The 17,539-nt window shown below is 40.8% G+C and overlaps 1 long non-coding RNA gene across 2 annotated transcripts in view; it reads right to left on the reverse strand.

The window, feature by feature from the left end:
* LOC139183060 (uncharacterized) overlaps positions 1 to 17,539 on the reverse strand; it is a 100,981-nt gene that overhangs the window by 24,362 nt on the left and 59,080 nt on the right. The gene's annotated exons all lie outside the window — the stretch shown is intronic.

Consider the following 17,539-nt stretch of genomic DNA (forward strand, 5'->3'; position numbering starts at 1 on the left):
GCATGTAGATCAGCAGTAAGGGCCAGAGAGTGAATATAACATCACTGTTGCAACCATCCAACTCTGCCGGTATAGTGGAAGCAGCCATAGATAATATGTAAACCAGAGTGTGACTGTCCCAATAAAACTTTATTAATATTTAAAAAAACAGACTGAAGACAAGATTCAGCCCTTGGGTCTAGTTTGTTAATTCTGTTTTAGATCTAAATCCTCTGATTCTCTCTGATCATTTTTAATTTTCCATTTCATCACCCCAGAAAATAATTAGAGGGACTTTCATGTCGTAGAGTAGAAGTTCAGATTTGAAAGAAGTGTCTAGAATTATTGGGGAGCTTGATTAAAAAAATGTTGATTCACATGCCCTCCCCATAAATTTTAACTTAAAAATTCTTACATGGGTCCCAGAAATGTGAATTTCCTAAAACTCCCCAAGTTGATTTTGATTCAAAGTCAGATTTGTGATTTCTTAATCTAGATAATATTCCCAGCTTTTCCAATAACTTTCTAACGTAAGGAGTATCACATATTCTATTAGGGTAATTAATGCTTGTAGTTCAGTTGGTAAAGAATCTGCCTGCAGTGCAGGAGACCAGCATTCAATTCCTGGGTAGGGAAGATCCTCTGGAGAAGGAAATGGCAACCCACTCCAGCATTCTTGCCTGGAGAATCCCATGGACAGAGGAGCCTGGTGGGCTATAGTCCATTGGGTTGCAAGAGGCGGATACAACTTAGCGACTAAACCAATGCTAGCTACTACAATAGCAAATTCCAAACCTCAGACTCTTTACCCAGTAAAAATGTATTTCTGTCTCACAGTCACTCTCCTCTGTCTTATAGTTATGCAATCTGGAACTGTGTATGTGTGTGGTGGTGGGGTGTAAAAAGAAATGAAGGAAGCAAACCATCTCAATTTCTTAGCCCTAATGTGACACAAGGAACTTCTACTCACATTTCATTGGCCAAAACTAGTCATGTGTCTTTAACCTTAATTGCAACAAAGGCTGGGGAAAGGGCAGGAGTATATTAATACTTGGTGAGCTCTACATGTCTCTGACACACCTGCCATATTTTTATCTGACTCATTATCTGTGATTCTAGGATCCTACCTGCCTTCTCCAGACCACACAGAAAGAGCAGATGCTCAGAAAGCACTGGGCCATCTATTAAAGTCTGAGCAATTCTGAATAGACAATTCATAGTTGTTACTTGCATCTAGCTTTTTGCAAAGGTTAGACTCTTGAAATTCTGGAATGGAGCTTATTTTTATAAATCAACTATTGGTTTTTTGGTGTGTTTTTTTTAATTAGCTGGAAATTCGCTGTGGGAATCCAAGGCTGTTGTGATCTCTGCCTTCTGAGTTAGATACACAGAGATAGGTGTCATGGCAAAAGAAAACAGCAATTAGCAGATTGTCCTCATGTTTGCAGTTACAAAGGTTGGATGTTGGTTTAATTTAAGTAGTACTGTATGTTTCCATGATACTCAGTGTTAGAAAATTAAGAAGAGATGTAGAGATGGCCTTCTCCAACTCAGTAGCCAGAGCAGCTAATTCCCCATTTTCAAAAGTGGGGGTAAATATCTAAATGGGAGGAATCTGCTTGAATATTTAGAGACACAGACATTATTTTTAAAGTTATAGCCCTCTTTAAAAAAACAACAGAAAAAAGAGGCTTCCTGGCTTCCTTATCAAAAAGGAGGGGAAAAAAAAATGCTATCAATCTCTAAGCTCTTAGAAGAGAAAATGGGGATTTCTACTAAAGTGATACAGAGTTCAACTAGATATTTGAAAAAGTCCCAAAATATTTAGGGAAACTAAGTCTTTCCTGCATAGAAACTGAGAGAACATTTGAAACTCTTAGACTAAGGAAGGTTTATGGTTTATGGGTCTCTGTGTTTGAGTGTGTCCTGTGGAGGTACAGGTCAGCAGTGGACTGCCACAGGGGCAGGAGCTCTGGGTGCGGCAGACTCGGGTATGGCATAAGCCCCCCTTGGAGGAGGTCGCCATTAACCCCACCACAGAGCTGTCAGAACTTACACAGGACTGGAAAATAGACTCTTGGAGGGCACAAACAGAACCTTGTGCACCAGGACCCAAGAGAAAGGAGCAGTGACCCCACAAGAGACTGACCCAGACTTGCCTGTGAGTGTCCAGGAGTCTCCAGTGGAGGCGAGGGTCGGTGGTGGCCTGCTGCAGGGTTGGGGGCACTGAGTGTAGCAGTGCACGCATGGGATCGTTTGAAGGAGGTCACCATTATCTTCATTACCTCCATCATAGTTTAGAAAGTGAAGTTGCTTATTTGTGTCTGACTCTTTGCAACCCCATGGACTGTAGCCTACCAGGCTCCTCCGTCCATGGGATTTTCCAGGCAAGAGTACTAGAGTGGGTTGCCATTTCCTTCTCCAGGGGACCTTCCCGATCCAGGGATTGAACCCAGCTCTTCCCCCATTGCAGGCAGATGCTTTACCATCTGAGCCACCAGGGAAGTAAATAGCAGGGAAGGAACACAGCTCCACCCGTTAACAGAAAATTGGATTAAAGATTTGCTGATCATGGCCCCACCCATCAGAACAAGACCCAGTTTCCCCCTTAGACAGTCTCTCCCATCAGGAAGCTTACATAAGCCTCTTATCCTTCTCTATCAGAGGGCAGACAGACTGAAAACCACAATCACAGAAAACTAACCAAACTGATCACATGGACCACAGCTTTGTTTAACTCAATGAAACTATGAGTCACACAGTGCAGTGCCACCCAAGACGGATGGGTCATGGTGGAGAAGTGTGACAAAATGTGGTCCACTGGAGAAGGGACTGGCAAACCACTTCAGTATTCTTGCCTTGAGAACACCATGAACAGTATGAAAATACAAAAAGATAGGACACTGAAATATGAACTCCCCAGGTTGGTAGGTACCCAATATGCTACTGGAGATCAGTGGAGAAATAACTCCAGAAAGAATGAAGAGATGGAACCAAAGCAAAAACAACACCGAGTTGTGGATGTGACTGGTGATTGAAGTAAGATCTGATGCTATAAAGAGCAATATTGCGTAAGAACCTGGAATATTAGGTCCATGCTGCTGCTAAGTCGCTTCAGTCATGTCCAACTCTGTGCGACCCCATAGACAGCAGCCCACCAGGCTCCCCCGTCTCTGGGATTCTCCAGGCAAAAACACTGGAGTGGGTTGCCATTTCCTTGAATCAAGGCAAATTGAAAGTGGTCAAACAGGAGATGGCAAGGGTGAACATTGACATTCTATGAATCAGAGAACTAAAATGGACTGGAATGGGTGAATTTAACTCAGATGACCATTATATCTACTACTGTGGGCAAAAATCCCTTAGAAGAAATGGAGTAGCCCTCATAGTCAACAAAAGAGTCCAAAATGCAGTATTTGGGTGCAATCTCAAAAATGACAGAATGATCTCTGTTCGTTTCCAAGGCAAACCATTCAATATCATGGTAATCTAAGTCTATGCCCAGACCAGTAAGGCTGAGGAAGCTGAAGTTGAATGGTTCTATGAAGACCTACAAGACCTTTTAGAACTAACACCCAAAAAAGATGTCCTTCTCATCATAGGGGACTAGAATGCACAAGTAGGAAGTTAAGAAACACTTGAAGTAACAGACAAATTTGGCCTTGGAGTACAGAATTAAGCAGGGCAAAAGCTAATAGAGTTTTGCCAAGAGAACACATTGGTCATAGCAAACATCCTCTTCCGACAACACAAGAGAAGACTCTACACATGAACATGACCAGATGGTCAGCACCGAAATCAGATTGATTATATTCTCTGCAGCCAAAGATGGGGAAGCTCTATACAGTCAGCAAAAACAAGACTGGGAGCTGACTGTGGCTCAGATCATGAACTCCTTATTGCCAAATTCAGACTTAAATTGAAGAAAGTAGGGAAAACCACTAGATCATTCAGGTATGATCTAAATCAAATCCCTTATGATTATACAGTGGAAGTGAGAAATAGATTTAAAGGACTAGATCTGATACACAGAGTGCCTGATGAACTATGGACGGAGGTTCATGACACTGTACAGGAGGCAGGGATCAAGACCATCCCCATGGAAAAGAAATGCAAAAAAGCAAAATGGCTGTCTGGGGTGGCCTTACAAATAGCTGTGAAAAAAAGAGAAGCAAAAAGAAAGAAGAAAAGGAAAGATATATGCATTTGAGTGCAGCGTTCCAAAGAATAGCAAAAAGAGTAAGAAAGCCTTCCTCAATGATCAGTGCAAAGAAATAGAGAGAAACAATAGAATGGGAAAGACTAGAGATCTCTTCCAGAATACTAGAGATACCAAGGGAACATTTCATGCAAAGATGGGCTCAATAAAGGACAGAAATGGTATGGACCTAACTGAAGCAGAAGATATTCAGAAGAGGTGGCAAAAATACACAGAAGAACTGTACAAAAAAGATCTTACAACCCAGGTTATCACAATGGTGTGATCACTCACCCAGAGCCTGGAATGTGAAGTCAAGTGGCCCTTAGGAAGCATCACTACGAACAAAGCTAGTGGAGGTGATGGAATTCCAGTTAAGCTATTTCAAATCCTAAAAGAGGATGCTGTGAAAGTGCTGCACTCAATATGCCAGCAAATTTGGAAAACTCAGCAGTGGCCACAGGACTGGAAAAGGTCAGTTTTCATTCCAATCCCAAAGAAAGGCAATGCCAAAGAATGCTCAAACTACCACACAATTGTACTCATCTCACACGCTAGTAAAGTAATGATCAAAATTTTCCAATCCAGGCCTCAAAAATACGTGAACCGTGAACTTCCAGATATTCAAGCTGGTTTTAGAAAAGGCAGAGGAACCAGAGATCAAATTGCCAACATCCTTTGGATCATCAGAAAAGCAACAGCATTCCAGAAAAACATCTATTTCTGCTTTATTGACTATGCCAAAGCCTTTGACTGTGTGGATCACAATAAACTGTGGACAATTCTTCAAGAGATGGGAATACCAGACCACCTGATCTGCCTCTTGAGAAACCTACATGCAGGTCAGGAAGCAACAGTTAGAACTGGACATAGAACAACAGACTGGTTCCAAATAGGAAAAGGAGTATGTCAAGGCTATATATTGTCACCATGCTTATTTAACTTATATGCAGAGTACATCATGAGAAACATGGGCTAGATGAAGCACAAGCTGGAATCAAGATGGCCAGGAGAAATATCAATAACCTCAGATATGCAGATGACACCACCCTTATGGCAGAAAGTGAAGAACTAAAGAGCGTCTTGATGAAAGTGAAAGAGGAGAGTAAAAAAGTTGGCTTAAAGCTCAACATTCAGAAAATGAAGATCGTGGCATCTGGTCCCATCACTTCATGGCAAATAGATGGGAAAACAGTGGAAACAATGGCAGACTTTATTTTCTGGGGCTCTGAAATCACTGCAGATGGTGACTGCAACTATGAAATTAAAAGATTCTTACTCCTTGGCAGGAAAGTTATGACCAACCTAGACAGCATATTAAAATGCAGAGACATTACTTTGCCAACAAAGGTCCATCTAGTCAAGGCAATGGTTTTTCCAGTGGTCATGTATGGATGTGAGAGTTGGGCTATAAAGAAAGCTGAGTGCCGAAGAATTGATACTTTTAAACTGAGGTGTTGGAGAAGACTGTTGAGAGTCCCTTGGACTGCAAGGAGATCCAACCAGTCCATCCTAAAGGAGATCAATCCTGGGTGTCCATTGGAAGGACTGATGTTGAAGCTGAAACTCCAATACTTTGGCCACCTGATGCGAAGAGCTGACTCATTGGAAAAGACCCTGATGCTGGAAAAGGTTGAAGGGTGGGAGGAGAAGGGGATGACAGAGGATGAGATGGTTGGATGGCATCACCAACTCGATGGACATGAGTTTGGGTGGACACTGGGAGTTGGTGATGGACAAGGAGGCCTGGCGTCCTGCAGTCCATGGGGTGGCAAAGAGTCAGACACAACTGAGCAACTGAACTGAACTGATCGTGCTTGAAGGAGGAACTAATGTAGCATTTATGAAAATCCAATTTCATTTACCAGTGATGAATTATGGTTTGCAATTGTCCACACACACAATCAGCTTTTTCAAAGTAAAAAGAAATACTAATCAGTAAAAAGATATTGTTTTTCAGCACACAGCCCTTATTCAGTATAAACTGGGATCTTTAGTATGCACAGGATGGTTTTCTGTAACAGATCTGCGAATTGTCACTAAAGTTGGTATTTAAACCTTGTCTGTTAACCTTTCATCTCAGAGCCCGTATCTGAATCCCTCGTTTATTATCCTGATATCTCTCTCACCACAGCTATGTTTCAGTTGATACAGCAGTCTCAGTCTTTCAGAATAATGTCACCTTGGAGAAAGCGAAAAGCGTTATATTTGTTTAGCCAGTGTGATAGTATTTGGCTGTGTCATCATTCCCAAAGGATCTTGGTTTACATACAACTAGAGATCCAACCAGTCCATTCTGAAGGAGATCACCCCTGGGTGTTCTTTGGAAGGAATGATGCTAAAGCTGAAACTCCAGTACTTTGGCCACCTCATGCGAAGAGTTGACTCATTGGAAAAGACTCTGATGCTGGGAGGGATTGGGGGCAGGAGGAGAAGGGGACGACAGAGGATGAGATGGCTGGATGGCATCACTGACTTGATGGACATGAGTCTGAGTGAACTCCAGGAGTTGGTGATGGACAGGGAGGTCTGGTGTGCTGCGATTCATGGGGTCGCAAAGAGTAGGACACAACTGAGCAACTGAACTGAGCAGATATGACAAGATGGTCTGCAATAATTTCAAGTGTTAGACTTTTATCTAAATGCTGAAAACCCTTCCATAATTGTACAAACACATAAAACCTGGCAAATAAACAGCCTTTTAAAATATAATGGAGTTAATTCAATGGCTCCATTCCCCAAGAAACTTCCTGTTGCAAACAACTGTTGCAGCACTATGGTTTAAAATCAGTGTCTCTCTCAGAATCTTCAATCCAACAACTTTTAAAGAAAATAAAACAAGATTTCTAGGCTATTAAGCTGGGAAGAACATCCTTATGTATATGGAAAGAGTGGAGGTTTTTGTGGGGGCTTTTTTTTTCTGTATTTTCTTTAGAATATTTATATGCTTGAAGACTTTATGTCTCACAGTGACAGAAAACTTACATACAAGATTCATTCTCAGTAGAAAATAGATCAATAATCCTTCTATAGATAAGAATTGCAGACAGAACAATTATCTAATAAAAGTACTTAAATCGCCAGCTGAAAATGATTTAACATGCAGAAATCAGGAGTTTATCATTCACACATCACAAAGCCTAGAACAAGTATTCCATAACTACATAGTTTACAGATAGAATTTTTTTTTAATTTATTACAAACAAATGCTCTTTCCCCTGATTTCAAGATCAACAGGAAGATTCTGAGATTTTACCACCTACTTAGGGCCAGTGGGTTCATAAGTCACAGATACTTAGAGCAGACGTGATCTTGAGGGATTATCTAAAATAGCTTCACTTTACAGATGAAGAAAGGGGCTTGTGAAAAGAGTGAAATTCAGCCTGGATTTCCTCCAGTCTGTATCTGGCTCTACTCCCACATCCCCCATTTTCCAGCTGCACATCAGCAGCAGAGGGTCGGTTTCCATCTACTCTTTGGAAAACTAGTAACTAGAAAGTGGTTTGAGTGATAGGCGTTTAGGGCACTCCTAAAGGAAACAAGGTCTGTTAGTTTCAAAATAACCCAACTGTTATTCATAATGTGTGGAATGGCAACTTTTTGCTCATCTGTTGAAATGTAATTGCCTTAAAAATAACAAATATTTTCCATTTGTCCCTAACTCATTCTTGTTAACAGTGAGAAATGACTCATTGAGAAATGACTTTTGACAGCTTCCAGCTGCCTAGTGGATTTTTATCACTGCCTTTTACTGGGTCAAGGAGCAGCCATGTGTAACCCTTCGGGACCATTATTGGCTATAAACTCTGTGGCAACTGCACTTGCTACATCATTCATTTAATTGGTTCAAGCCAAATACCAGGGAGACCAAAGTTAACATGCTCACAGACAGGATGCCTCATCACAAGCAGGAAAGAGAAATATTAATATCATATCTGCCATAGAAGAACATGTAGATGGACTGAATCAAATCCATTACTGACACCACAGCTTAATGCCAAGAGCATGACCTACTGATAAGGAGCCTGTTGCACTTTTATTTCTATATTTAAAAGCCTGCATATATATTTCAACAGAATTATACAAAACTGAATCTTTTGAGTCATAAGATTCTGGAGCTTTAATGTATTATTTCATAAGTGAGAAAAGGGATCAAATTTGAAGTATTTGCTCAAGATCACACAACTGGTTACCAGCAGAACTCAAGGGAGAACTCATTTCTCCTGATACCTGTTCTAGTGGGTTTTTTTGTTACATTTGTGGTTCAGGAGGCTGACGGGCTGCAGTCCATGGGGCCACAAAAAGTCAGACACAGCTGAAGACACACACACACACACACATACACACATAATTCTTTAATACTTCTAACAAGTTCATGCAGTAAAATTATCTTGCATGATAACCACATTTTAATTATATTCTAATCTGGTTGTAATCTATCCCTGATGAGTCTCTTCTGTTGAAAAGTACTGTGATGGCTTATTGCTATAACATCTCTTCCTTTTCTCTTCAATGAAAATCTAGCTTAAAACAGAGTGGCAAATTTATTGTTCTGGTCAATTGTGTTAATAATGCCTGAAATAAATATCATTTTGTCAGGGTGGAAGGAATATAAGAAAAATAGTTTAAATTTCCTTTTGTAAGGTTTTAATGTTGATCCTGCAATGATTACCTTTTGAAGCGTGGCTCATGCTTTCACTTTGAAAATGCTTATTATGGAATCTGAGGAAAAAGAATGACCTGAATTTAAGGTTAAACTTGAGTTAAAAAAGAAAAGCAGAGAGATAAGATCAAAGGCAGAAGCATCCCTCGGGGCCTCAGGATCTCTCAGGAAAAACAGTTCTCTTCCCCTAAAATCTCATCAGGCAGAATGAAGCAAATGTACAGCTCTTTGCTCAGCCAGATACAATCAAAGCATTACATTCTAGTCAATAGAACAGGAATTTCCACAAAATTGATAAGGACAGACTGATGGACAGAGGTCAAAGGAGTCCTTTAGAACTTCTATTAGTACAATTTTCTCCCCCTCTCTCTTTTTTTTATTTCCAGAATATAGTGATTAAGACTATAGTATGAAATAAAAATGTCCCACTGAGTCACAAAGCTAAGAACGTCTGCAGCCACTGTCCTAATGTAAGTTTCTTGTGGAGACTTATAGCTGTGCTGATTCACAGCTTCCCACACACACTGACGGGATAGCAGAAAAGAGCATCTCCCTCTTCCGGTTAATTATAAAAATGTGTGCATCCAAAAAAAAAAAAAAAAAAGAAGAGTCATATGGTTGCTTCAGACAAGTTGGATTTTTTTTATATGTATTTACAGAAATTAAGATTCTCTCAATTAAATATATTTTACAATGAGTCATTTTTGGGTGGAGGAAGATAGCATTGTGGAAAGAAAAGACGACTCCCTCTGGTTTGATATTTTTAAAAATCACGAAAGCAGCTTCAAATTGCACAAAGATTCTTCCAATGGATGAGCTAAACTCACAAGTCGTGAACCAAAGAAATGAATGGCACAGGCAAGGAGACCCTGCTGTGACAGTCAGCCACACAGGGTACTTCCATGGGTGCTATGTTCTTCCCTACACTTTCTCTCAAGGGGAGGGGAGGGAAACGAACATGTATTTAGTTCTCACTACATGTTGTGCCAGAGGCAATCATCTCCTGGATGCCTTTCCACCTCAGTGTGAGTCTGTGGTATATGATGCCCTCCTCTGTATACAGAGAAGAAAGGTCCAGCCAGGGAAAAGTGGACTAAGACATACTAATTACATCATGTACATTCATTCAACAAACATTCATTGATTAATCAAGCCCACCTGGAGCCAGGAGAATTTAAAATATCCTGAGTTTGCTTAAAACTAAAATAAGAAACCCAACACACATGACTCAGAGATATGAGGACTTCAGGAAGTATGAAACACCCATTCCAGTTTGCCAGCTACATCATCAAGGACCAGTGATCATGCCTAGAATATATAAAGGTGAACCAGTTGTTCAGAATTCGTATTTGTGTGTGAAACCGTCTAACATTATGCACTGCGTGTTAGAGCAACCACTAGCAACATGGAGCAACTTGATTGAAACTTAAACTGGTTAAGTGAATACAATTTATAATTAGGTTTTTCAGTTGCAGTAGCTACATGTCAACTGCTTGATGGCCACGTGTGACAAGGAGCGTGTCCTAGGCAGCACAGATATGGAGCACCATCCTCGCATCCCGTTCTTCTGTACAGCACTGCCGGATTGTAAACATTCTAAGTTGCAATAGGGATTTAATACATAACCTTGTTTCAGAGATTTTTTTAAAATACTGCTTTCTTTGTGTAACACTTTATGATTTTTGTTCAAAGCCTGGAAAAGAAGAAATTCCCTGGCTTTTCGGTGGTTAAGATTTGCCTCTTTCACTGCCGTGGCCCAGGTTCCATCCCTGGTCAGGGAACTAAGATCCTGAAAGCCATGTAGCATGGTCAAAAAAAAAAAAAAACAAGAAGAAGCCTGGAAAATATTATCTATTGGGCTTCCCTGGTGGTTCAGTGCTTAAGAAACCAGTGTGTAATGCAGGGGATTCCGGTTCAGTCCCTGGTTCGGGTTTGACCTACTGAGCTGACACAGCGCAACTTCTGAAGCCCAAGCACCTGGAGCCTGTGCTCTGCAAGGAGAGAAGCCACCGCACTGAGAAGCCCGCACACCACAACTGGAGAGTAGCCGCAGATCACTGCAACTGGAGAAAGCCTGCACACAGCCATAAAGACCTAGCACCGCCAAAAGTAAAAATAACTTAATAACAGAAATCATCTTTAAAAAAATTGATCTGATCCATTCTGAGATTACTCCCATTCTGTGGTGAAGGCACGTGATACCTCGGGAGACTAGGTGACAAACAGGGTCATATATTAGTATCCAGGAGCAGGCGGCAGGGGAAAGCTGCTAACCCAGGTGTTCAGGGCATGCTGCAGAAGTGCGACACTCAGAAGGCAACTGTGGCGTTGAATCCCAGCTCCAAGACCTACCAGTTGAGTGACATGGAACAAGTATGAAACTCTTCTGGGCTTCGGGTTCCTCATCTGAAAAAATGGGGGTGATAATGACAATCTTCTAGAAAGAAGCATCCATCACCAGATGGTTAACTTGGTATGCTACCCAGTGTGACAGTGGTCCTCCTCCTGCAAGCAGGATTTTTCTTTTTAATCTTAATTTAAATTTTTTTCAATGTTATACTCTACAAATAGGATCAACAGAAGTGGTTCATAATTTAAGAAGCTGATTTTGAGTACGTTGACATTTCCAACTGTTATATATACTCTCCTCCCAGCTGCTATATTTGTGTTATTTCAGAATAGTTATCAAGATTATATGAGAGTTTAAATAGTGCATAAATCTGACATGTCGACATTCAATAAATGCAAGTCCCCTCTTCACCTTCTTCCTCTACCCAAACTTTTTTTAAGGCTTCCTGGTATCCACCTGTCACATAGTTTAAAAGCCTAGATCCTATCCTCCATGGAAAAATGACTCAGCAAGCTTATTTACAATCTGATAATGTAACACATAGTTTCCACAAGAATCTGTGTCACATATGATATCAGAAATCAGCAGTAAAATAGGATTAAACACTCAGAAACTTGTTTTTCAGGAAGTTTTAAGAATGTATCTATTCCTATATTGATTATCCAGCTAATACCTCCAGAGAGGTATATTCTAATTGTTTCTTCTGTTTGGCTTAGAAAAACATCATGGGATGACTCTAAAATGAACTTACCTTTCTAATTATTTTGGGTTCAAGATATTAAATTTAATTTACATATATGAAGTCAATGATTTATAATTCTAGATCAGCTCTGAATTTTTCAAGCTACTCTATATTTTAATTCATTTTAATTTTTCAAAAATATACCTGTACGGTATTCTCCACCAAGGTCTTCCCTCGTAACTCAGTTGGTAAAGAATCTGCCCGCAATGCAGGAAACCAGGGTTCAATTTCTGGATCAGGAAGAGCCCCTGGAGAAAGAAATGGCAACCCACTCCAATATGCTTGCCAGGAGAATCCCACGGACAGAGGAGCCTGGCAGGCCACAGTCCATGGGGTCTCAAGAGTAGGACACGACTTAGCAACTAAACCACAATTCTCCACCAAAGAGTCCTGAAACAAAGAAGTGAAAGGAAGTCTCAAGTAGGTGGATGCTTTAAGTATCTTCTGGCTGGTACTGGTGCTGGGACCACTTGGCCTGAGAATAGGCCGACATATGTGAACTTTAAAGGTGCCTGCTAACACCCTGTCGTGGGTAGCTAACATTTTGCCTTTATAGAGGCTCCATGTAAACCTTTTCTGGAATCCGAAACCAAGTCTGTGAAACCGGAAGTAAGGAAGGCATTATCCCATTTTCCCAGGTGAGAAGCTTGAGAAAGCAGATACTGTACTGACATGGCACAGACCACTGTAAAACCAGTACTAGAACTCAAGTCATTTGACTCCTCCTCTGATGTTTTTTGTATTATCCCAGGGGGCTCAGTGGTAAAGAATCTGCTTGCAGTGCAGGAGATGTGGGAAATGCAGGTTCCTGGGTTGGGAAGATCTTCTGGAGAAGGAAAAGACAACCCACTCCAGTATTCTCTTGCCTGGAGAAGTCCATGGACAGAGGAGCCTGGTGGGCTATCGTACATAGCATTGCAAAGAGTCAGCTGAGCAACTGCGTGCACACACACTAGTATCAAAACCATTGAATCAAAAGAAGCTCTCTTTCAAATAGACCTGAACATAGCACCTTTATTTCATCCAATAAATCAAAATTAGTATGCAGAGAATGGCCACATGATCAAACCAGAGAGCCAGCCAGTGACGACCAGGAAAACCAGGGTCAGACAGGCAACAAGAGGAAAGGAAATTGGATGAGCTCGTCTAGCTAGGTTTGTCATGGCTTTTCTTCCAAGAAGCAAGTGTCTTAACTTCATGGCTGCGGTCACCATCCTTAGTGATTTTGGAGCCCAAAAAAATAAAATCTGCCACTGCTTTCACTTTTTCCCCATCTACTAGCTCTGAAGTGATGGGACTGGATGCCGTGATCTTAGTTTTTTGAATGTTGAGGGTTTTTTTTGAATGTTTTTTGAACGTTGAGCCAGCTTTTTCACTCTCGTTTTTAACCCTCATCAAGAGGCTCTTTAGTTCCTCTTCATTTTCTGCCATTAGAGTGGTATCATCTGCATATCTGAGCCTGCCATGGAGAAAACAGGAAATGAAGGTCACTGCCCTTTGTCTTACTATCATCCTCAGCATCACTGTCAGAGGATGAGGGTCTTAACTGTTTGGTGATGATCAGATCACATTTAGTATCAGTTTTGGCTCTTCAAGATCTGCTCAGAAAACATGGTGATAATAAAAAACAACAGCAAGTATCATTTATTTGAGTGTCTGCTCTGTGTCAAATGTTGTCTTTCAGCTTTGAATTTAATCCTCACAACTCCTCTTTAAACTATATGTCATTATCAACATTTTAAATAAAGAAACCAAAACTGAAACACATCAAGTCCCTAAGTGGTGCAGGCAGGATTCCAAGCTGGGTGTGTCTGACTTCACATGATTTTCTATTCCCCTTCCTGTATGCTCAGAGCAGGGACACTTGAAACAATAACTAATACGATAAACGACTTGGGGATGAATATGAAGAGCACGCCTGAGAACACAGCATTGTGTTTAAATATTGAAACTCTGTTATTGAAAAGAGGAATTGGGTTTCACATAATCAGTAGAACCAAAACTAGGCATGGAAGTTATAGAGGCAAGAGGGCACCTTGACATAGAGTTTTCTAGTAGAATAGTCAAAAGATGGAATAGATTTTTCAAGAACATTCACATCACCATTTGACAAGGAAACTGCAAAAGTTATTTCAAGTATCAGCCAAGTAGTTGAAATCAGTGTCTTCTGGGTCCCTCCCAGACTGGAAACAATCTATGAATTTATATCTAGTCATCATTGATGTGTAGGTGAAAAGAAAAGAGAAGAAGAGATCTAACAACATGTAATTACTGAGAGTCCAAGAAAACAGTACTAGACACTCAACCACAGGGACTAAAATGTGTGAGCCCGATCCCAAAAGAATTAGAGAGCCAGGCAGGGAAAGAAGGACTGCCACAAGAAGAAGAAGCATGGTCCATTGTTTTGACTATTGAACTACAAATCGTGAGCAGAGGAAACAAAGCAAGGTCCTGTCCGAAGCATGATAGTTTTGCAAGAGATTTAAATTCTCGTATCACTGGCAAGATGTGTATCTGTGGCCAAGTTTCACAGTGAATTCTCATTAAATGTTGGTTTGGTGGTGGTTCAGTTGCTAAGTTGTGTCCAACTCTTTGCAACCCCATGGACCATAGCCTACCAGGCTCCTCTCCATGAGATTTCCCAGGACAAGAATACTGGAATGGGTTGTTGTGTTCTTCTCCAGGGGATCTTCCCAATCCAGGGATCGAATCTGGGTCTCCTGCATTGCATGTGAATGCTTTACAGACTGAGGCACCAGGGAAGCCCAAATTTTGGTTTACATTATTGTTATTCCTAAGTATAGATTTTTTTTTTCCCCCAGGATATGGGGCAAAGCCAAAGCTAATCAAAGCTACCCTTTCTCAGAAGACTGCTCCGATACAGAAGGACTTCAGTAAACCATGTCATCCTCTACTTTTAAACTAGAAAATATGAAAAAGCTCTACTTTTGAGAACCAATACCTACCCAAGGAAGTTTCTAAACTTAACAGAGGATTAAACTTAAATTGTGGTTAAAGTTTCCTGTTATGGTTCTCCTGCTATTGTGAACTAGTTTACGCAAAGTTCCGTTCAAAATGCATTTACCAGTAGCTTCTGTGGGTGTATGTTTGCAGGCTCCACAATCGTGTTTTCTGTGTTCAAATTCCACCTGGATCCACTGAGCTGTGAAATCCTGACAAGTTATTTGAGCTCTCTGGGCCTCAGTTTCCTCATTTGTAAAATGGAGCTAATCAGAGTCCCAACTTCAGATGATCATTAAAAAGAATTTGTAAAGCAGTTACAACATTGCCCACCTGCATAGCAAGGTTACCTATTATAATTTCGGTTATTTCTCAGGCATCATGATGGGAAGGAGAAATACAATGATAAATAAGGCAAGGTTTCTGATCATAGAGGAATTTCTCAGCCCGTGAAGAAAGATTCAAAAGCAGAATCCCCTAAAATGTGCCAAGTACAGAGAGGAAGGTACAATGGAAGCAGAGGGGAGATGTAGCTAACTGAACCTGGGAAGACTTCCAGGAGGAGGGAATACTCCAACTAATTCTTCAAGGAAGAGTAGATGGCAAAGTTCTAATGGAATCCTTGGAATCTTTTGGCCAAAAAATATTTCACCCAAAAGCTTAGCAGATGAAAAACCTTTCCAGATGTCCTAACTGATTTAAAACAATAATAATAATCAACCAACATATTAAGAACTTGGTCATATCAATTGAAATATGACAATTTTGGGGTCTAATTTCCAACTATGTGCTTAATCGCTCAGTCATGTCCTACTCTTTGCCACCCTTTGGATCGTAGTCTACCAGACTCCTCCGTCCATAGGATTTTTCAGGCAAGAATACTGGAGTGGGTGGCCATGCCCTCCTCCAGGGGTTATTCTTGACCCACGGATTGAACCCAAGTCTGTTGCATCTTCTGCACTGGCAGGTGGTTTCTTTACCACTAGGGCCACCTGGGAAGCCCCTATAATATAATATAATATAATATAATACACATGTCTCTTATTGGATTCCTTGGGAATCTAGACTGTAGACCGCGAGGGGAGCGAAAGAAGAAAAACTCAGCAGCGGGAGAAGCTGGGCTGTGATTCAAGCTGGAAAAAGTCCTCAGCCAGTCCCTGCAGGGAGCTCTCAAACTGGGATGACCTTAGGTCTCTGGGCATCTGGGCCTTTTTACCTCCATAGTGACCAATCTTCAGACGCAGGCTGACTGAGATGAGTCCATGACCTTTTATGAGGCCAAGGCCAATTCCCAAAGAGGGCTGACAACTGAGGACTGAGCTGGCAACACTCCCAATAGCTGGAGATAAGTCCCTCAGTCTTAAGTACGATGTTCTTGATTTAATGTCAGACTCTTGCCCACTAGAATGTAAGCTCACAAAGGCAAGGATCTGATATTTTTTCTGAGGGGTCTCAGGAGCCCCAGAGTATCTGCACATGACAGGTACTTCATAATGTTTGTTAAATTAATGAATTAATGGTAGAAAATTATTATATCATACAGCATAAACCTAAACCCAAAGTTTCTAAAGGATGAAGTCCACTTGGCACACAGAATACTTTCAAATAACTTGTACTGGGACTTCCCTGGTGATCCAATGGTTAAGAATCTGCCTGCCAAATTATATGTAACTTTGTTCTGTATTTTCCAAGTCTCCTGTAAATGTGTTATCATACTTTCATAATTTGAAAAAAAGCTTTAAAAATATTTAAAAATAAAAAGAATCTGCCTGCCAATGCAGGGGACAGGGGTTCCATCCCTGGTTGGGGAAGATCCCACATGCCGAGGAGCAACTAGGCCAGTGGGCCACAAAACTGAGCCCACATGCCTAGAGCCACTGAAGAACAAGAGAAGCCACTGAAATGAGAGGCCCTTTCACCACAACAGAGTAGCCTCTGCTCGAGGCAGCTAGAAAAAGCCCATATACAGCAAGAAGACCCAGTGCAGCCAAAGAGAAATTTAATTTTTTTTATTTATTATTGGTACAAAAGTTTGAAAAGTATGCTTCTTTTTAAAATCTTGGTTTAATGTATATTATCATATGTGAAACAGATCGCCAGTCAAGGTTCAATGCATGAGACAGGGTGCTCGGGGCTGGTGCACTGGGATGACCCTGAGGGATGCAATGGGGAGGGAGGTGGGAGAGGGGTTCAGGATAGGGAGCACATGTACACCCATGGCTGATTCATGTCAATGTATGGCAAAAACCACTACAATATTATAAAGTAATTAGCCTCCAATTAAAATAAATTAATTTTTAAAAATAAAATAAAATCTTGGTTTAAAATCTGTGATCAGCGATTTGAAAATCTGTTTATAAGTTCAGTTTAATACTTTTTAATGGCTGGTGTTATGGGCTGAATTATGTCTCCCCAAAATTCATATGTTAAAGTCCTAACCTTCAGCCATTCATAATGTAATCACATTTGGAAATAATATATTTAAATGGGTGATTAAGTTAAATAACGTCATCAGGTTGAACCCTAATCTTATATTACTGGTGTCTCTGTAAGAAGAGGATATTTGGACAAAGACATATATGCTCACAGAAAAAAGCCATGTTCGCACAGAGGAAGAAAATAGCCATCTGCAAGCCAAGGAAAGAG

The sequence above is a fragment of the Bos indicus genome, chromosome 5 (genome assembly GCF_029378745.1).
Source record: "Bos indicus isolate NIAB-ARS_2022 breed Sahiwal x Tharparkar chromosome 5, NIAB-ARS_B.indTharparkar_mat_pri_1.0, whole genome shotgun sequence".
NCBI classification, from domain to species: domain Eukaryota; kingdom Metazoa; phylum Chordata; class Mammalia; order Artiodactyla; family Bovidae; genus Bos; species Bos indicus.